Raw genomic sequence first — 17925 nt, 5'->3', positions numbered from 1 at the left:
TTGGGAGCCTTCTAAACGTGCAGCTGGAGTCAGAGAGAGGGTATCTGGGCTTCTGCCACTCTACGTTTGCCCTGACTCCTTCACTGAGGCATTAGATGCTGGACAGATTCTTAGGCCAGAGGATAAGAGTCCAGTTTACCTACCCCAGACTCTCAAGCTTATTTTCACAGTAATAATTCCAAAGATCACTGCCTGTTTGCCCTGAGATGAGACTGGCCAGGGAACAGAACTATCTGGAAAAACCCGTGTTGGCCAGAGCATTCCCCACTGTTACCAGATGGAAGAAAAAGAAGGATCTAACTTGTGCTGTGCCTCCGAATTCAGTTCCAGAAGATCTTATTGACAGGTGCAGACTGTAGTATGGAGCTCTGTAAACAAGAGGGGCGGAAGCAGATTCTAGGCTTTCTGAGCTAGAGAGAGCAGAGGTCATGGGCCAGTCCACCAATGCATCGTGAGGGGCAGTCCCCAAAATTCCACTTTCTACTTTTCAACTACCACATGCCTACTGCGGAGGAAGGTTTGAGACACTTGTGGCTGTGTTTGGAGGCACTTGTGACTGCAGGTGACCTCCTCCTTTTGACTGATGGGAATCTGCTGTATGAGTTTCAGCCCTGGGGTGGTTTGAATGAGAAATGTCCCTCTATAGGCTCAGGTATTTGAGCACTTGGCTCCTGGTTCGTAGACCTGTTTGGGGAGCTTTAGGTGATACAGCCTTGCTGGCGGAAGTGGATCACTGGGAGCGATCTTCGAGAGTCTAAGTCTCACTTTGTACTTGCTGTTGTAAGCGCTCAGATTCCTGCTGTGACTGTCCTGTCTACTGCTCGCTGCCATGCCTCCCTGCCATGCCAGACCCTCATCCCTCTGGAACCATAAGCCAAAACAACTTCTGTGAGTTCCCTTGGTCACGATATTTTATCACAGCAACAGAAAAGGAACTAATGTGACCCCCGCCCCCCCCACGTACCTATGTATATCGCATTAGACTGACAATAACCAAGGCAGTAACAAACACCTGGAATAATGAAGAGACGATGGGACCCGAGTTTTAATCCCCCAATTTTGTCTTTGAGAATGGCAGAGGTGATTGCAGACCCTGACATCCAGGCCAGACCACAGGCGAGGCCTCCCTTTAATACTCCTACTTTCAAAATCTGAATTCCTAGAGCAATCAATGAAAAGATAAATATTCATTTGGTGAAAAGATACCTGGTTTACACAGTAAGTTAATGGCGGAAATTTCTCCATATTTCCCACTTGTCAAAACAGAAGAAAGAAATTCCGAAGTGTTAGGAGAGATTGTTAGTCGAATGCCAATTATGAATGCCAGGAGACTACCTCAGACGCGTTCGGGGAAATCTCTGGAGAATTGTAATTTGCTTCACACACTGTTTCTATGACTGTCTTCTTTTTGTACAATAAGACTGAGCTGTAAATTATGGGTATGGCATGGCTTGTTGAATTCTCTCCAGGGGCCCGACAGGAGCATTTGCTGTCTTCGTTGGATGCTGATCTCCCTGGAAGATTCTGTTCTCCTGCATGCATTGCTTTTCTGAGTATGGAATATCCCGACTGAATAGCTTTGAACAACAGAGATATTGATCACCTGTCCCATCAAGAAGTCTGCAGACAGGAAATGCTCACTCAGCTTGCTTAATTCCACGTGATGAAGTCACCAAGGGCCAGTTGCTACCGCAGCGTCAGCCTGGATCCTGCAAAGTGGAAGAAGGCTGCAAATCCCCAGGTCCATCATGATGGCGTCAGAAGGAGAGACAACGTCTTTCCACAACTCTCTTCTTGTCAGAAAATCTTTCCCTGAAGGTCCGTGGAAGGCTCTCCTTGCCAGTCCTTTAATCAAGACTGGATCACATGTGCATTCAGCTGCAAGGACGTCCACTGGCATGTTAGGTTATTGCATGCACACATGCAACCAGAGCGGAAAGAATCTAGACTCAGCTGTACGTCTCCTACCACAGGCAACTGCTCCTTCCCACAGCGTGGCCCACAGTGGGGACTTGGTCCATGAAAACTAAGAAATAAGGCATCTGAGCACCGGCACAGGCTGGTACTGACTCAGCCCCATCTCGGTTTCCTGGAGAGTGTGTCTGACTTTGTCATAGATGCCTCCTCAGGCCAAGAACCGGGTCTTATTTTTCTCCCTCTCATTAAGAAAGTAGTGGGTGACGCTAAACCAGAAGTATTTCTGTGTCAGCCATGTAAAGGAAGGCAGACCCCTCAGAGTTGGTACAGGACACACCAAACACCAAATTCTCACCACAAAGATATTTATTACCCCAGAGGGGCAACGGGGTGGGGGTGGGGATGCAAAGGCAGACAACAAGCAGCAATCTCAGCAAGCAAGAAATCAAGCAAACAGCAAACGGGTGTTTTGGAGTTGTTTTATTTTGTTTTTGGTTGTGTTCTTTTCTTTTCAGAAGTGGGTTTTTAAGGAGGAAAAGGGGGTCTGTGCTAGGGTGAGTAGGTAAGTCCTGACTGAACGTGCTGGCCAAATAATGAATTTTGATTGTTGGACCTTGGTGTTTTGTCTTAGGAATGAGTCAGAGGTCAAATAAGGGAGGGGACCTTGGGGCCTAGCTTTAGGAATGCAATCTAACGGGTTTAGCAAGGCAGAGTGTGCTGATATTTTACTTGTGCTGAAATGTGGTATTTTATTTGAATGTTAATAAATAAAGCTTGCCTGAAGATCAGAGGTCATAGCAAGCCATAAACAGAAGTCAGGTAGTGGTAGCACATCACATGGCAGGCAGAGTCTCTGTGTGGTCAAGGACACACGCCTTTAATCCCAGTACCAACCATAGAGACCTGGAGGTCTGTATAGACAGGCAGTGATGAGGAAGTGATGTGGCTGGGCTTAGAGCCAATGAGAAGGCAGAACAGGAAGGTAATAAAAGCACAGGTTAGACAGGAAGAAGCTCTCTCTTGGGAAGCTACAGCGTGGTGGTAAGCTAAGGCTAGTCAGTGGCTCTTCGCTATTTCTCTGATCTCTTCGGCTCTTACCCCTGTATTTGGCTCTGTGTTTCTTATTTAATAAGACTGTTTAGAAGTTTGTCTACAGCAGAGAGAAAGAAAGGAAAGAGCAAAACCTGTGGGTGCTGTGTTTGCCAGGCTCGGGCCTGTTAGAGAGCCCTTCCTGCCATGTTCTTGTTCTCAAGCCATTGAGAGACTGACATATTGGTCAGGAGAAGCCCAAAGACCCCTGCAGAAGAGCTACCAACACAACCAAAGCTGACCCCTCAGAGTTAGGAGCCTTGACCTCAGATCTGGAAATAGAAGGGCTTTGTTGGCACTGCTGGGACACGGAGGAGAACTCGGAAGTTAAAACAGGTGCTTCACACAGGCCCTTTGGAAGAGCTAAATCCAAATGGCTTTCAAGAGCAGAGAACAGTAGTTCAGAGGCAAAGTAAGCCTAGCTATCATCAGAGAGCCCCATCTCCCACAGAGACAAAGACAGGGACACTCCCTTAGCCCTCAAGATGTCCATAGGGGCTCACTAAAACAGCCCAGCCTCTCCAACTTGTAGAGGTTAAAAAATCTCATTTGACTGAGGGCCTTTGACAAGCATTCTTCCTGTGAACTTCCAACATCTTCCAAGAAGCCAGGAAGAACTTGGGATTTCACCAGGGACCTCATCAAACAAGCAGATCAGAAGGGAAATTTTGCCCTCTTACTCTGGGGTAAATGCCCAGGGAGGAGTGCCCCTAGAGGGCAGCAGACCATTTGAGCTGAAGAGATTAAAATGATAGTTGCTTTAAACCTAGGAAACCAAAGCCTCAGCGAGACACATACAGGTTCTGCGGCTCATTGGCCAGGCAAATGAGCCTACTTTGCACTCCTAATTAGCTACATAATCTTGAGCAGGTTGATAAGCACTTGGAATACCAGTCTCTTCCCATGAAAAATGGAATTAATAGTGCTGATGGCGCAAGGTTGCCGTGAGCATTAGATAAGAAGAGGTATGGGGGAGGGGTTGCTACTTCCTGGAACAGGAAATCTCTGAAGCTGCTCCACTCACGTGCCTCCCTACTCTACCTTGAGAGTCCCTGAGGCAGCAGGGAGCTGGACACATTCACTCCATGAGTTCTCTTTTCTTTCCCTACCGCAACTCGGGGAAGAGATCTAGGCAGGGGACTCTCAGCTATGAATTTTGACCTTCAGAGAGTGACATCAGCCATGGCCTAGATGGTATGGGGTGCGGTTTTGTGTAGAGCCTCTGAGGACCTACAATTGCCCTATTCCACCCCGTTCTCCAACCTGCTTTCTGGGAGCTATCCATTCCTTGTCCCCATAGAGAGGCCAAGCCTTGAGGGAGATGGCAGTGGCCTCTGCCAAGTCCAGCATTCATTTTTTCCATTTCTTCTTTCCAGTCACACACTGGGCCTGTCCTCAAGAGACTGTGTGACTGCTTACAGATTCAGTATTTATCCGATCACTTCTGGCTCTGGAGCACAATGGCCACCATCTCTACCCTCTCCCACCTATCCTGAGAAGTATCTGAATAAGCCACTTTGTGGTTCCAAAGACACCACTCACTTTCCCTTTGGTTCTAAGTAGAACAATGGGTCTCAGTGGTAGAGCCCATTCCCAGCATGCATGAGACCCTGGGTTTAATCCATAGCACTTCTGAAAGTAAAAATCAAATTAATAAATAAGCAATAGCTCATACAGACCCTTCCAGAAGAAGTCATTGTCCACAGGGAGCAATCCTTGTCCTGCAGCTCCTGGGCTCCCTTCCACTTACTACTACCTTAATGGTCATTTGGCAAATTTTCCAAAAAAATTTCTTTTTGAATTGGAAGTGTGCCCTGCAGAGGAAGCTTCAAGCACAGATAGAGATATCCAGAGCCTGTGGGCAGCCCTGAGGTGGCAGCTTGGATTCCAACTTGTCCCATGGGACTTCAGCAAGCAGCATTTTGCCTCCATATCCTCCAGAGCTTAATGTGAAGATGCAATCACCTCACAAGGGGCTTGTAAGGAATAACTGAAGAGCAATTGTATTCCTAAGGCACTCTGCGAAGTGCCACACAAATAACTTCACACATAAGTGATTGCCATATCTATAAAACGCTGTGGATGGTAGAAAAAAAAAGTCCATCGCTACAAGCAGAGATGCAGGTCTCCATGCCAGGAAGCAAAGGCCTGGGAGTGAGATGCCTGCAGTGTGTTGAGAATTAAATGTCAGCCAAGACTTTCTCCTGCTCTTCATTTCCCGTCATCACAAATGCAGACAGCAAGAGATGCATAGATGTGTTCTGAAAGCCACCAGCAGGAAAATCCCTTTAAAATATTCAAACAGCCCTCGTGTGGGGTATTTATGGTAACTTTGATTCTATTGACAGCTACCTTTAATATTCTGAAAAGTGGAGAGAATAAGGCACAAACATTAATTTTCAGTCTTATCTTGGGTTGTTAAGTCCTCATGCATTGATTGCCTGGAGAGATTTCTGAAGGAGGAATCTGCCTTCACCTTGTATCGCAGTGTTTAGATTAGCTAGATGTTGTTTGCAGCCAGGCAGATGGTACATATTTACACTCCCAGCCCTTGAGAGACCAGGGCAGGAGGATCTCTAGTTCAATACCAACCTGGGTTGTATAGTCAGAATCTTCAAACAAACAAAAAAACACACAAAGGAAAAAGAGGTCATTTATAAAAAGAATCTGAAACCAGCCCCTACTCCCAACACACACACACACACACACACACACACACACACACACACACACACACTCACACACTCTCATACACACTCACACAGACAGACACATACACACAAGACACACACTCACACATACACACACACAGACACAAACACACATGCACACACACACTCACACACTCTCATACACACTCACACAGACACACACACACAAGACACACACTCACACATACACACACACAGACACAAACACACACACACACACACACACACACACACTCTCATACACACTCACACAGACACACACATACACACAAGACACACACTCACACATACACACACACAGACACAAACACACATGCACACATGCACAAAACCCCTCTATTTGATAGAATGATGTGGAGATAGCTTTGTTCTAGGGGAGGAGAAAATCAGTAAAACATGACTGTGTAAAGCCATGCTGTCTTTTAGTGTGACAACTTAAACGTTCTATCTCTGAGCTGAAAGTAGAATCGACACAAAGTGCCATTCTGGTGACCAGCCAAGCCTGTTCCAACCTGGGGCAGATGGAGAATTCAGACGGGGCAAACCTTTGAAACTGCAGTGCAATTTGGCGAAGCAAAAGTACAAATAAAATATAATGAAAACCGAACCAAATAGAACGTTAAATAAGCATCACAAGAAAATATATGGACACTCTTGTAACAATAAAATTAAAATTTTTAGATGAATTAAATAATTTCCTAAACGATTCAATTCACTCCCAGAAACAAAAAGCGGACTTCTGGGCTCAGGCAAAGGAGTGAAACAGGGATATCTACTATTCTCCTTTCCATAAGCCTCATTAAAACTATCATACAAGATCATTTTAGGTTAAAAAAAAAAAAAAAAGGAGGAGGAGGAAGAGGGGGAAACTGGAAATCAGATAAACACATGGTGACCAAGTTAGAAGTCCCGGGGGAATGGAATCTGGTGGTCCCTGGGCACAGTGTCACACACACCCAGGCACAGTTCTTTCGTGTCCTGTTCCTAGACGCCCTCCTTTTGGGGACCACTGCTGAGAGGCATGTGAAGGTGGCATCTCACTGTGCTCTTGGCCAGTTGGACCTGCTATCTCCCATGAGGAAGCTGGATGTCAGCCCCACCCTCTCTGCTGGTGATCTCTACACCTAGAGCACCAGAGGGGTAAGAGTAGCACGGTGCTCATGCCCGTCCTTACCAAGCCCCTGGCCAGGAGGCTTCTACTTCTTCTCTCACATTCTCTGTGATGCTGGCATACTGTCCCTTCTCCAGGCAGAATGGGGTCAGAGAGGGTGTCACAAGAGAGTCTAGTACCATCTAACCTTCAATGTAGCAATGTCAAGCCTGGTGCCCCACGTTCCTTTCTTCCCTGGCCAGCCTTGGAGGAAATCTCAGGCAAACTGATGCTTGAAGCATCTGCACATCTCTGGCATCTCCTAAACACACACACACACACACACACACACACACACACACACACACACACACACACACACACCAGCTTAAACCTTCCACTCGGCCCCTCCAGGTTCTACTGTGGACCCCTGCTACTCAGACAAAGCCTGACTTTGAAATTAGACAACATCTAATTTTGTTTGCACTTGCAGTGATCACACTTGATAGCTTCAACGTAACTGTCTCCCTCCTCACGCACATTTAAAAGTGTAATTGAACCTGCTCCAAAACATTTTAAATTCTCATTTCAATCAGAGCGATCAGTTGCTGAATCCTTCAGCAGCCTTGCACCCCTTGCTCACTGGGTTGTGAGAAACTGAGCAAAAGTCCAGGAAGAGGTCATCTGCATTTACCACGACAAAGAAAATTGTTGTAGAGGTCTAGAATAAGTGCCTTCTGATGTCAAGAAGGCAGAGAGAGAACATGGGGTTTAAAGAATGAACACATTTCCAGGCTTTCTGTGTACGCGCTTACTTGTAATACTGAGATGAGAGAATGCTTACAGAGTGTCTTCTGTGTCTGTCCTGAATCCTGGCTGAACGTGCACATACTCTTCCATCCAGCTCACAGCAACCCAGCCCAGCAGATGCCACTGGTACCCATTTTGTGGAGGAGGAAAATTCTCTTTCTGATACCACTAATATTTCATTTTCATCAAGCTTGAGAGAGCTAGACTTCTGCTCAGCCCAAGAAAAATTTTTCTCTACCTTCCCCCACACCTCTGCTCCTCATCCCTTGGGCCAGAGCACAGACTTCCAGAAGGTAGGTCCTCTGCTAAGGTAAGCCAGAATCCCAAGGACTCAAGGCTCACTGGCCAAGGGTATCAGGACCAAAGACCAAGTGTTGCTCTGGCCAGGTCAGCCACATCTTCCTGTCAGGCTTGTACTAACATTTTTGGTTTAGTTAATGATACTGAAAAGAGCTTCCTAAACTTGGTTGTGCTGATCCCAGGACTCTGTCAAGAGAGAGACCATTGCTGACCTACAGGATACAGATTGCCATTCTAGGTTTGGTTACTAGCTCAGTCATGTCAAAACAGCTTTTTCTGGTCCTTTTGGAGCACACAGCAACCTCTTAGATGTCTGTGTGCCATAGTTACAAATGCAGTCACAACTGACTCACTCGCGACCTCTTTAGGGTATCCACATGCTCAATAAAAAGCCATCACCATCATGAGTTCTGTCGCTCAAGCCCTGCTATAGGCTGTACCATTTACCCACAACCGTCCGCTTTGACCCCAAACTCACTAGCTCTAACCTTTATACCAGGACTCCGCTCTTTCTATCTGACTCTATGGTGACCTGCTTGGACCATCTGTCCAGTTCAGTCCCTGCCTGTTCCCTTTTTAATCATTGGCTAACATTCCCTTACTCCTCACAGTCTTCCCCCAAAGATTCTCAGCCCTCTATGTGGACCTCCCAAACTGAGAATGGGAAGAAGACCTGGGTTTCTATGATCGACACAGGGAAGGAGCATCCATAAGGGGCCGGACATTTGGTGACTGTCAATCTTTACAACGTGTAACTTATTAATCCCACATTTTATTCTAGCAGTAGATGAAAGAACCCCATGAGACTGCATAAGAGACCAGCTTATCGTGAGTGAGGAGTAGAAGCTAGAAAAGAAAAAGAAGTAACAAGATACAGAAAGTAAAATTCAAGTGCAACGTGTGCTGTAGAAATAATTCTTCACTAGGTCAAGCCATCAGGGTGTCTCTAATGTCCCTGGCATATGTCCCTGCAAAATTCAAGTGCAACGTGTGCTATAGAAATTCTTCATTAGGTCAAGCCATCATGGTGTCTCTAATGTCCCTGGCACATGGTAGGGAAAGAGACCCGGGGAGCTTCCAGGAGGCTAGCATTGCCATTTTCAGACTGGGGTAAGAAAATGACCAGAAGTTGACCAGTTCATCCAATGGACTGCTAAGAGGTGGCAGGAAAGATTTGAACTTCGATGTCTTGTATTTAGACTCTCTGAACGCACTCCAGTGTCAATGAGGGCCACAGCCTCTTCCTGAATTCCTGGTCCATCAGCATCCGTCAGTTGTCACGGTCACTGTGGTCAGATGGAAAAGACAGAGCTCTTTACTAAAATATAGAGTTGGTGTTTAGGGTCAGATGGGTGCTTGTGGGTAAATGGACACAGAGGCAGCAGCTCTTGGGCTAAAGCTCTGCTGACAGTGCTGGCTGGCTTTTTACGGGGTACGTGGGTGCCTTGAAGAGGAGCGATCTCACCCGAATGAAGCAAGATGAGAACAGCTGGCCAGGGTGTCCCTGTGTCTCCTGAGATGAGGGAAGGAGGTTCTGGCTGTCATTCTATCCTAGGAAAAGACAGAAGCCAGTCCACCAGTGCCCCACTCAAGGCAGAACCAAAGGGTGAAGGAGAAGAGAAAGCCCTCCAAGGTGCCCCCCACTCCTGTGTGACTGCCCTGTTCCCTGCGTCACCTCAAAGGCAGTGTATACAGCTAATAGGCTCATCATCTGGGGAGATAACATTAGCCTCATCATTACATCTTACTAAATAAGTCATTTAAAATTAATTACCATGCACTCCAGAAAGAATTAGCTATGGTTGACTCTTTCGTTCCTGCTGATTATCGAGTTGGCAGAATCCATTAGTCCTGTAGACAAACCAGTGGGTTTCTAAGCACTGAGTAGAGACAAGCCGAGTCCCCCTCTCACGGTGGATCACTCCCGGAAGCCTAAGTACACCAGAGCAAGCACATCTGGGGAGGCTCCAACCTGCAGTGAGCAACACAGCTGGGGGAACATGGCTGACCTCATGCACGGGGTCTCCAGCATGAGTGCTGCAGCAAGGGCAGATAGCCTCCTCTTTGCTTGACTAGGTCCTTTGCCTCTCTAGGGCTCCCTGGGGAACGCTGTGTAAATTAGCATGCCAACTGTTTCCCTCTGGACTCAAGAGTCTCAGAGGACAATGGGAAAGAATGCTCTGAGCAGAGGGGCAAAATTCTCAGAGTTAGCCCTATGTGGGACAATAAGTGCTGTGGGAGAGCAATGGGTGGGATGATAACAGCTGTGTGGATAGACAAGGGCTTGAGGTCTACCCACTCCTTAACCTCCCCAAACCTCAGTACCTCCAAACATTAGTAATTAAATTCCATGGACTATTTACTGTACACTGGGCACTGATCTGAACACAGGGAGACATTGGTGTCATCCTGACCACCCAACTCTATGAACTTGCTACAATCATTGTTCTCATTTTCAGATGAGAAAACATAGAGACAGTGTGGTGGTTTGAATGAAAATAGTCCCCACAGGCTCATAGGGAGTGCATTATTTAAAAGGATTAGCAGGTGTGGCCTTGTTGGAGGAAGTGTGTCACTGGAGATGGGCTTTGAGGTTTCAGATACTCAAGCTGAGTCCAGTGGCTCTCTCTCTCTTCCTGCTGCCTGTTGATCCAGATGTAGAAGTCTCAGCTCCTTCTCCAGCAAATGTCTGCCTGCACACTGCCATGCTTCTTGCCATGACTCTGATGGACTAAACTTTGAATTGTAAGCCATCCCCAACTAAATGCTTTCCTCTATAAGAGTTGCTTTGGTCATGATATCTCTTCACAGCAATAAAAAGCCCAAGTAAGACAGAAGTTAGTACCAGGAGGGGGGATTGCTAAAATAGGCCTGACACTGACTTAGGGACTTTGGATTAGGAAAGCAGTTGAATGCTTTAAGCAGGGTATAGGGGTCATGCTAGTAGAAACATGGAAGACAGTGGTGCTGAGGGTGATTTGAACTGAGGGGTCCTGGCTCAAGAGATTTCAGAGGAGAAGAATGTTAGCATGTGGCCTAAAGACTGTTCTTGTGATATTTTGGTGAAGAATGTAGATGCTTTCTGCCCTTCTCCAAAATCTGCCTGAGGCTAAACTGAAGAACTATGGATTAACAGCTTTGGCAGAGGAGATTTCAAACCAGCCTAGTATTGACTGTGCTCTATGGTTCTTAGTGACCAGCATTATGCAGATGTATAATGAAAAGGAGTAAGCTGAGCAAAGAAAAATACAAAATGTACAGCTTGAAGAAAAAAGGGGCACAGGAAGTTTAATGGCACTAAATCCCGTGTTGTGTTCAAGGAGATAAACAGATTGAAGAAAAGCCTGATGCTAAATGGAATAAAGGAAGTGGTGACCTCAGAGCCAGACTCCACCTATCTAAGTTTCCAATTTGTAAAAATGAATTAAATAAAAGTTTAGGACTGGGCTTGGTGGCACATGCCTTTAATCCCAGCGCTCGGATGCCAACTCTGAGTTCAAGGTCAGCCTGGTCTACAGAGCAAATTCCAGGAGAGCCAAGCTTAGGCAGTGAAGAAAATCATGGAAAACAGTAAGCTGGTAATTGAACAAGGGGCCCATGTTCCTGCACCAGCAAGCAGCAGAACTTGGCAGCTTTGGCCACATGGTTCTGGCTTTAGAGTTAAGGATAGAAGAAAGGGGTTATGGAATCTCCCTCCATGACTAAGGAAAGCTGCTGAGGCCAAGTGTGTGTCACAGGTGTCCCTGCATTGAGGCCCAGGGAGGCCATTGTGTGAAGCTATGAAGGTGAAGCCTGGATTGCCTTGAAGACACCAAGATGTTGAAGATGCCAGAGTCATGGGATACTTGCCGAGGAGAGCTGCTAACAGGGAGTGGAACCAGCTCAAGAGAAAGAAGCGTGTTGCAGTCAACAAAGCTGAACAGAGTTGGAGATCTGAAGAGCGCTTTGACATCAGCCATGGAGATGCAGGGTTTGGAGTTTGCCCAGCTGGTTTTTGGTCTTGCTTTGGTCCAGTATTTCCTCACTGTGCTCCCTTCCCTACATTTTGGAATTGTAATGTAAATCCAGTGTCATTGTATGATGAAAGTATGTGATCTGTTTTGGGCTTTGATTTTACAGGGGATTACAGTTAAGAGATTGCCCCAAGTCTCAGAGAACACTTTGAACTTTGGACTTTTAAGCAATGTTGAGACTGTTACAGACTATGGGGACTTTTGAGTTTGGACTGAATGCATTTTGCATTATGATATAACTACAAGTCTTTGGGTGCCAGGGAGTAGAATGTGATGGTGTGAATGAAAACGCCCCCATAGGCTCATAGGGAGTGGCATTATTTGAAAGGATTGGGATACGTGGCTCTTCACAGTGATAGGACACTGACTAAGACAGACAGAAAGATCAAACAACCAGCTGACCCAGACCTCACAGTGTCCAGGACAGGCTCTGCAGCTGGATGGTTGTCTCAGCAACCTTTGCTCTTCACTTGCGCCTCGTGGATTAGATGGGAAGATGCCTAAACTTTTTCGCAGCATCTCCACCCTTAGAAAAAACTCAGCCACTGTCAGCTCGAGTTCTGGCTAACGATGCAGCTTGCCAGGATGGAAAGACCAACTGCAAACACAACTCTGGTCAAACGGGACCCTGCCAGCCATGCTCCCCACTCTCTGTGCTTCCTATGGTCCACCACCTCCCTGCCCAAAGCGGTCATCCTCATGAGGTCCACTTTAGAAACTGCGCTTTCCGTCGTCATTGATTTCCCCAAACACAGAGCGTTTGGGAGTGCTGGAAGGGAAGCCGAGTCTCCGGGGCAGCCCAAGTCCTTCACACTACAAATGAGGAAACTGAGGCCTGCAAAAGTTAGTGAGTCAATGAGAACAGAGCCTGGCAGAAAGGGTAGCTCCCCAGAGACCTACCCAATGTCGCATACCTTTGTTTGCAATGCTGGGGATCAAACCCAGGGCCGGCCTGTGCTGCACAAGGCCCCAGCCCCATGCCCCCTCTGCATGTCGCATTCCATACATTTGCATGTCAGCCTCAAATGATTCTGCCGGCAAAACAGAAGAATTTGTGGATTCCAAATTCAAACTGAATAACCAACACCCTTGAAGTGCATAAGCAAGCCCAGGCTGCATGAAGGGTTCCAAGGGCCTGTGGGGGGAAGGCATGAGTGCAGGTGGAGGTGGGGCTTTCCTGAGAAGAACCAGAGCCAATGAGCCACTGGTCCTAAGTGCAGACATCACTGGGGCTGTGTAACCATTTCTTGGGTAGTCCAAGGGGCATAGCCCTGGGGCAGGCAATCCTAGTCTGACTGGTCTGGCGACAAGGTTGGAGATAAAGCAGGGGAAACAAAAGGGGATGAATATCCTAAACCTGCCAAAAGTACTGGAGGTCCAGAAAGACTCCATCTATCCCCCAAAACTCAAACAGGATCAGGGACACGAGAAAAATGAGCTCAAGGCAGCTGAACTCATCCCCACTGGTGAGAAGATTGGCGAAGGTTATTAGTTAGATGCAAAATTTAAAAAGGCCCTAAAATGGTTTCCTCCAATCTTTTTAATAAGACACAAGTCCATTCACAAGGGCACAGCCCCCAGTGACTTCAACCCTCTCCCAAAGGTCCTCATCTCCAGGAGCACCGCAGCGGGGATTTGGTTTCCACATGAGTTCTGACAGGACACTGTCATTCAAACCAGAGCCACTTCCCATTCCATCCCGAAGTCCTGCTGTGATCTTGTCCCGCCCCCAACTCCCTCCCTGCTGCTCTTCAGATCTGCTGCGTATCTGTGTTTCTTGTGCTACCTCAGCCCGAAGCACTCAGCTGAACAGGCACGCAGCAGGTTCTCTGTGCTTTCCACATCTTTATTCAAATGCCATAACCTCAGACCGGCCTTTGTAGAACTTTCTGTGTGAAAGTGAACACATACACATACACAGAGACACGCCTTATCTTCTCCCCCACCCGTGATTACTTCTCTCCTTATATAATATGTATACACACGAGGGGGTGTATATAATTTGCTCATTTGTTGTCTGGTCCCTCAACAGCTTGAATGCAACTCCTCAGAGACAAGAATTTTTTCTTTTAATGTTTTGTTCTCTGCTGTGCCTCTGGGGCTAGAAAGTACCTAAGACCCTGTGGGTGCTCCAAAAGGCTGGCAATGGTGGATTGAATTTCCAGCTCTTGAGAGGCATTGACTCCACAGCTACTGCTGTGAGGGGACTCCACAGGAGGCCTGGCCGCACAGAGACTCTGTCAATAGCGGAGGCAAACAGCAGCAGCCCACCGCAACCTCCCCAATAATCTACAGCTTCAGCCTCCTTCAGCTGCGTAGCCGTCCCCTCCTCAAGACCCAGTTCCATAGCAGTCTGAGGGTCCACTTACTGGGATCTTTCCAGTGAGTTCCTAAGTCTTAATAACCCCGGTGATGGCTGGGGACCGGTGTGCGCCTGCGCTCCAGCTATTCAGGAGCAACACTCCGGTCTAGACCACGCAGCAAGACTCAGTCAAGACTAATATTCCCAGCCTCACGCCTTTGTTCGCTGAACTGCCTGCAGCTGCTGCCTCCACCGAACCTTGAAGTTCCCATTTTACCCATTCGGCTTCTACTCAGAACTTTCTAACTGATTTAAACATATTCGGTCTCATTTCTTCTGTTCAAATAACTGGTGTGGTTTCTGCTTCCCAAAAGACAGGGTGGAGACAGCTCATACTCAGGATGACACCCACAGCCTCCCTGCCTAGGCTTCTGAATGGGAGCCTGGATCCAGAAGAACAGCCTTGGCTCCCCTGGCCTCACAGCTGAGGATGCTAACTCCTGCTTCATACTCTCCGCTGTCCCATGGAGCCCTGCCTAAACCCTGAGACAGAGCTCAGGACCTCTATGCCCTCGTGGCTCCTTGTCCACACCTAACTCCTTCTTCACCCCTCTCATCTCTTGAAGCTATTTGTTTTGACATCTGTCACCCCTTGTGACACATACCAGATCAGGCCCCCATCTTATATTCACAAGCCTGCGACCTGGAATACTTCCTAGTCCACAGTAGGCACTCCGTAATATTCACTGAGTCTGATAAACATTTGATAGCCCAGATAGTCCCATATGTGATATGAAACCCCTCATTTTTATGTGCTGTCCGAACTGGTGTAAATAAAAAAAAGAAAAAGAAAGAAAGAAAAATCCAGGTGGCAATGAAAAAGAAAAACCAGAGAGAACAGGGGCCTCTGCTTTAATCACCACCATGCAAATTGGGACTTTCAGATGTGAAGACACGCAGGTCCCCAGCGAGTCTCCCTCCTCCTAATGCAGGGCTATAATTATGTTTGCATTGAGTCTGCATGTTATTATTTACATTTCTGTGCTGGTGTTTGTGCAGCTGGCACAGTTCCCAAGGAAGCCTTTCCGAGCTGAGCCCAGAGGTTGATGCACAGCTCCCAGAAAGGCTGCTGAGGTCCTCAGAGAGAAGCCTTGCTCCAGGGCTAGAAGGGCTTGTCAGTCAGAGATCTTCTTCCCCAGCTTCATCTACTCCCCTCCCCTCCCCTCCCCTCCCCTCCCTCTCCTCCCCTCCCCTCCCCTTGCTCAGCCTGGTGGCATCTATCAGAATCACTTGTGCGATAGATAAGGAGCCCGTTATAGCTGCTCCGGCTTCCCCTGCGTAATTAGGAAGTGCATTGTTGTGTAATTCAGAAATTAATTAGCAGTAAATGTTTCAGGGATGCAGGTGGAAGTGGGAACCCACTGTGCTCCATCAGCCATGAAGCTGGATTGCTTTCTAGCTCCTGGGGACCCTTTCTAGTACATCCTCTATCAAGGAACACCACTCAGGCCACTGAGATGCTAGGGGCCCTCTCTTCCTCACCCCCGGTGGGCAGGAAGGACGTACCGTAAACACCACAAGCTGGCCGCACATCAAGGGGCCTTGGCCGTTGCTGGACAGCAGCTATAGAAGGTGTTCTCGGCTACTCAGAAAGCTCTTGGGGTTCCAGTCCAGACAATGGGGGACAGATATTACCAAGCAACCTGAGCTTAGAGAAACCTAGAGTAGCCTACAATAACTTTCCACTTATGGGCGGCAGGGGGGGCGATGGGGGGAGCACCATGTGACTTACATAGGTTAGTTCATGAACGAAGGCAGAACAATGGTGGCAAGCTTGAAGACTCCTAGATACTGTGAATCTTCCAGAAGCTCTGGAGTCTCCAAGCAGACGTGTCTTCCTGGCCCCTCACCTTCCCTATACTGTTCCCTCCTTATGGAAAACCTCCACCTCTCCCCAGTGTCTCAAACATCCCTAGAAATGCGTGGTGCATGAGCTTACTGAATGAATGGAGCTCCATCTTCTGCTGGGGATGTCTTTCTGTATGCTGTGAATGTGTGTTGCTCTAATCTGGTTGATAATTAAAATGCTGGTTGGCCAGTAGCCAGGCAGGAAGTATAGTATAGGTGGGATAAGCAGAGAGGAGGATTCTGGGAAAAGGAAGGCTGAGTCAGGAGTCGCCAGCCAGACACAGAGGAAGCAAGATGTGAAGGTAGAACTGAGAAAAGGTACCAAGTCACGTGGCTAAACATAAATAAAAATTATGGGTTAGTTTAAATGTAAGAGCTAGTCAGTGGTGGGCCTGAGCTAATGGCCGAGCAGTTTTAATTAATACAAGCTTCTGAGTGATTATTTTATAAGTGGCTGTGGGGTCTGTGGGGCTGGGCAGGACCAGAGAAAACTTCAGCTACCATCTTCCAAGTCCCTCCTCAGCCTGTTTGAAGCCCCTGTTTTCTGAGGCACCATTACCCTCCCTGTCCGCTTGACTGGCCTTTTCTGTGCATTTTACCATGCATTGCTGGCTTAAATGACTGCTCCTCCTGTGCCAGCGTCTCCCCCATCGGACGGACAGCTGTCATGCTTGCCCTGTGCATCCCACCTGCAACTCCCTGGGCAAAGGCTGAGCCTGACACGTGGCCGCTGCTTAAGAGGTATTTATTGATTGAATGACTGAGATGGTGACTCACTTCTACTTCAGGTGACCAGGAGGAGAAGGGAACAGGGGTTCCCTGCAGTGCCCTGTGAAGACCCCGAGCTGAAGGCCTGTGGCCTGCAGTGCCCTGTGAAGACCCTGGAGCATTCCCATCTGCTTTCCCTCTTAACCATTACCTGCAGAACAGCCAAAAACTGCTTTAGCAGTTTCCCTCCTGGAGCCTGGAATTTTCGGAGCCTTGGAAGGCCACGGGGAGGGGGGAGGGGGAGCCCAGCTCTGCTCATGCTAAGTACGAGCACTTGTGAGACAACTCTGAGAGGCCTGCTGAACCTCAGGCTCCTCAGGCTTGAAGTTAGTGCACGGCAGGCAGGCAAGTCTCAAAATCAGCAAGAGACCGCAATGCCTCAGCCAACCAACAGGAACACCTGAGCTCACAGCTGGCTTCTTAGGGCCAGGGCTTTCCAGCTGTATCCACAGACCTTCCCAACAACCTCATAAGGTATGTGTCTGTTTTCAGCCCATTTTACAGACAAAGAGGCACAAAATTGGTGGCAAGATGTAGACATTTGTTTGGATATGTTTGAGTAAATGAAGGAATTGGTCACAGGAAATTCCAGCCAGGAAGACCCTTCTAGACTCCCTTGCTTGCTTTAACATGCAGAAGAATTCACAAGACCTCAAGTCTAGCATGTTCTTTTCTATGATGTCTCTTCCCATGTGCCCTCTGAGAGCTAGCCTGGTGCTCTCGGGCCTTGGGGATGATTGTAGCATATAAGCAATTTGGGGAGCATGGCTTCTGGGCTTTCCTTTATGTTTGTACTGCTGGAGATGCAACCCAGACCCCAAACATGCCAGATGAGCACTGGACCCTGAACTCTACCCAGCTCGGGGCTTTTCTTGTCTGAAAGCTTGTAGTCTAGAGGGGAGGGGGGTTGAGAACGAGGTGGGAAGGAAATAGAAGTTCTTAGAAGCCAGGAAGGACATGCTCCCAGCAGGACCTGTTCCCCATCCTCAGGAGGGGTTCAGGGAAAGTAAATGAGAA

This window comes from Peromyscus californicus, unplaced genomic scaffold, assembly GCF_007827085.1.
Source record: "Peromyscus californicus insignis strain IS unplaced genomic scaffold, ASM782708v3 Scaffold_14__1_contigs__length_90479793_seg_2, whole genome shotgun sequence".
In the NCBI taxonomy this organism is placed as follows: Eukaryota; Metazoa; Chordata; class Mammalia; order Rodentia; family Cricetidae; genus Peromyscus; species Peromyscus californicus.
Note: the sequence above shows the minus strand (reverse complement) of the source record.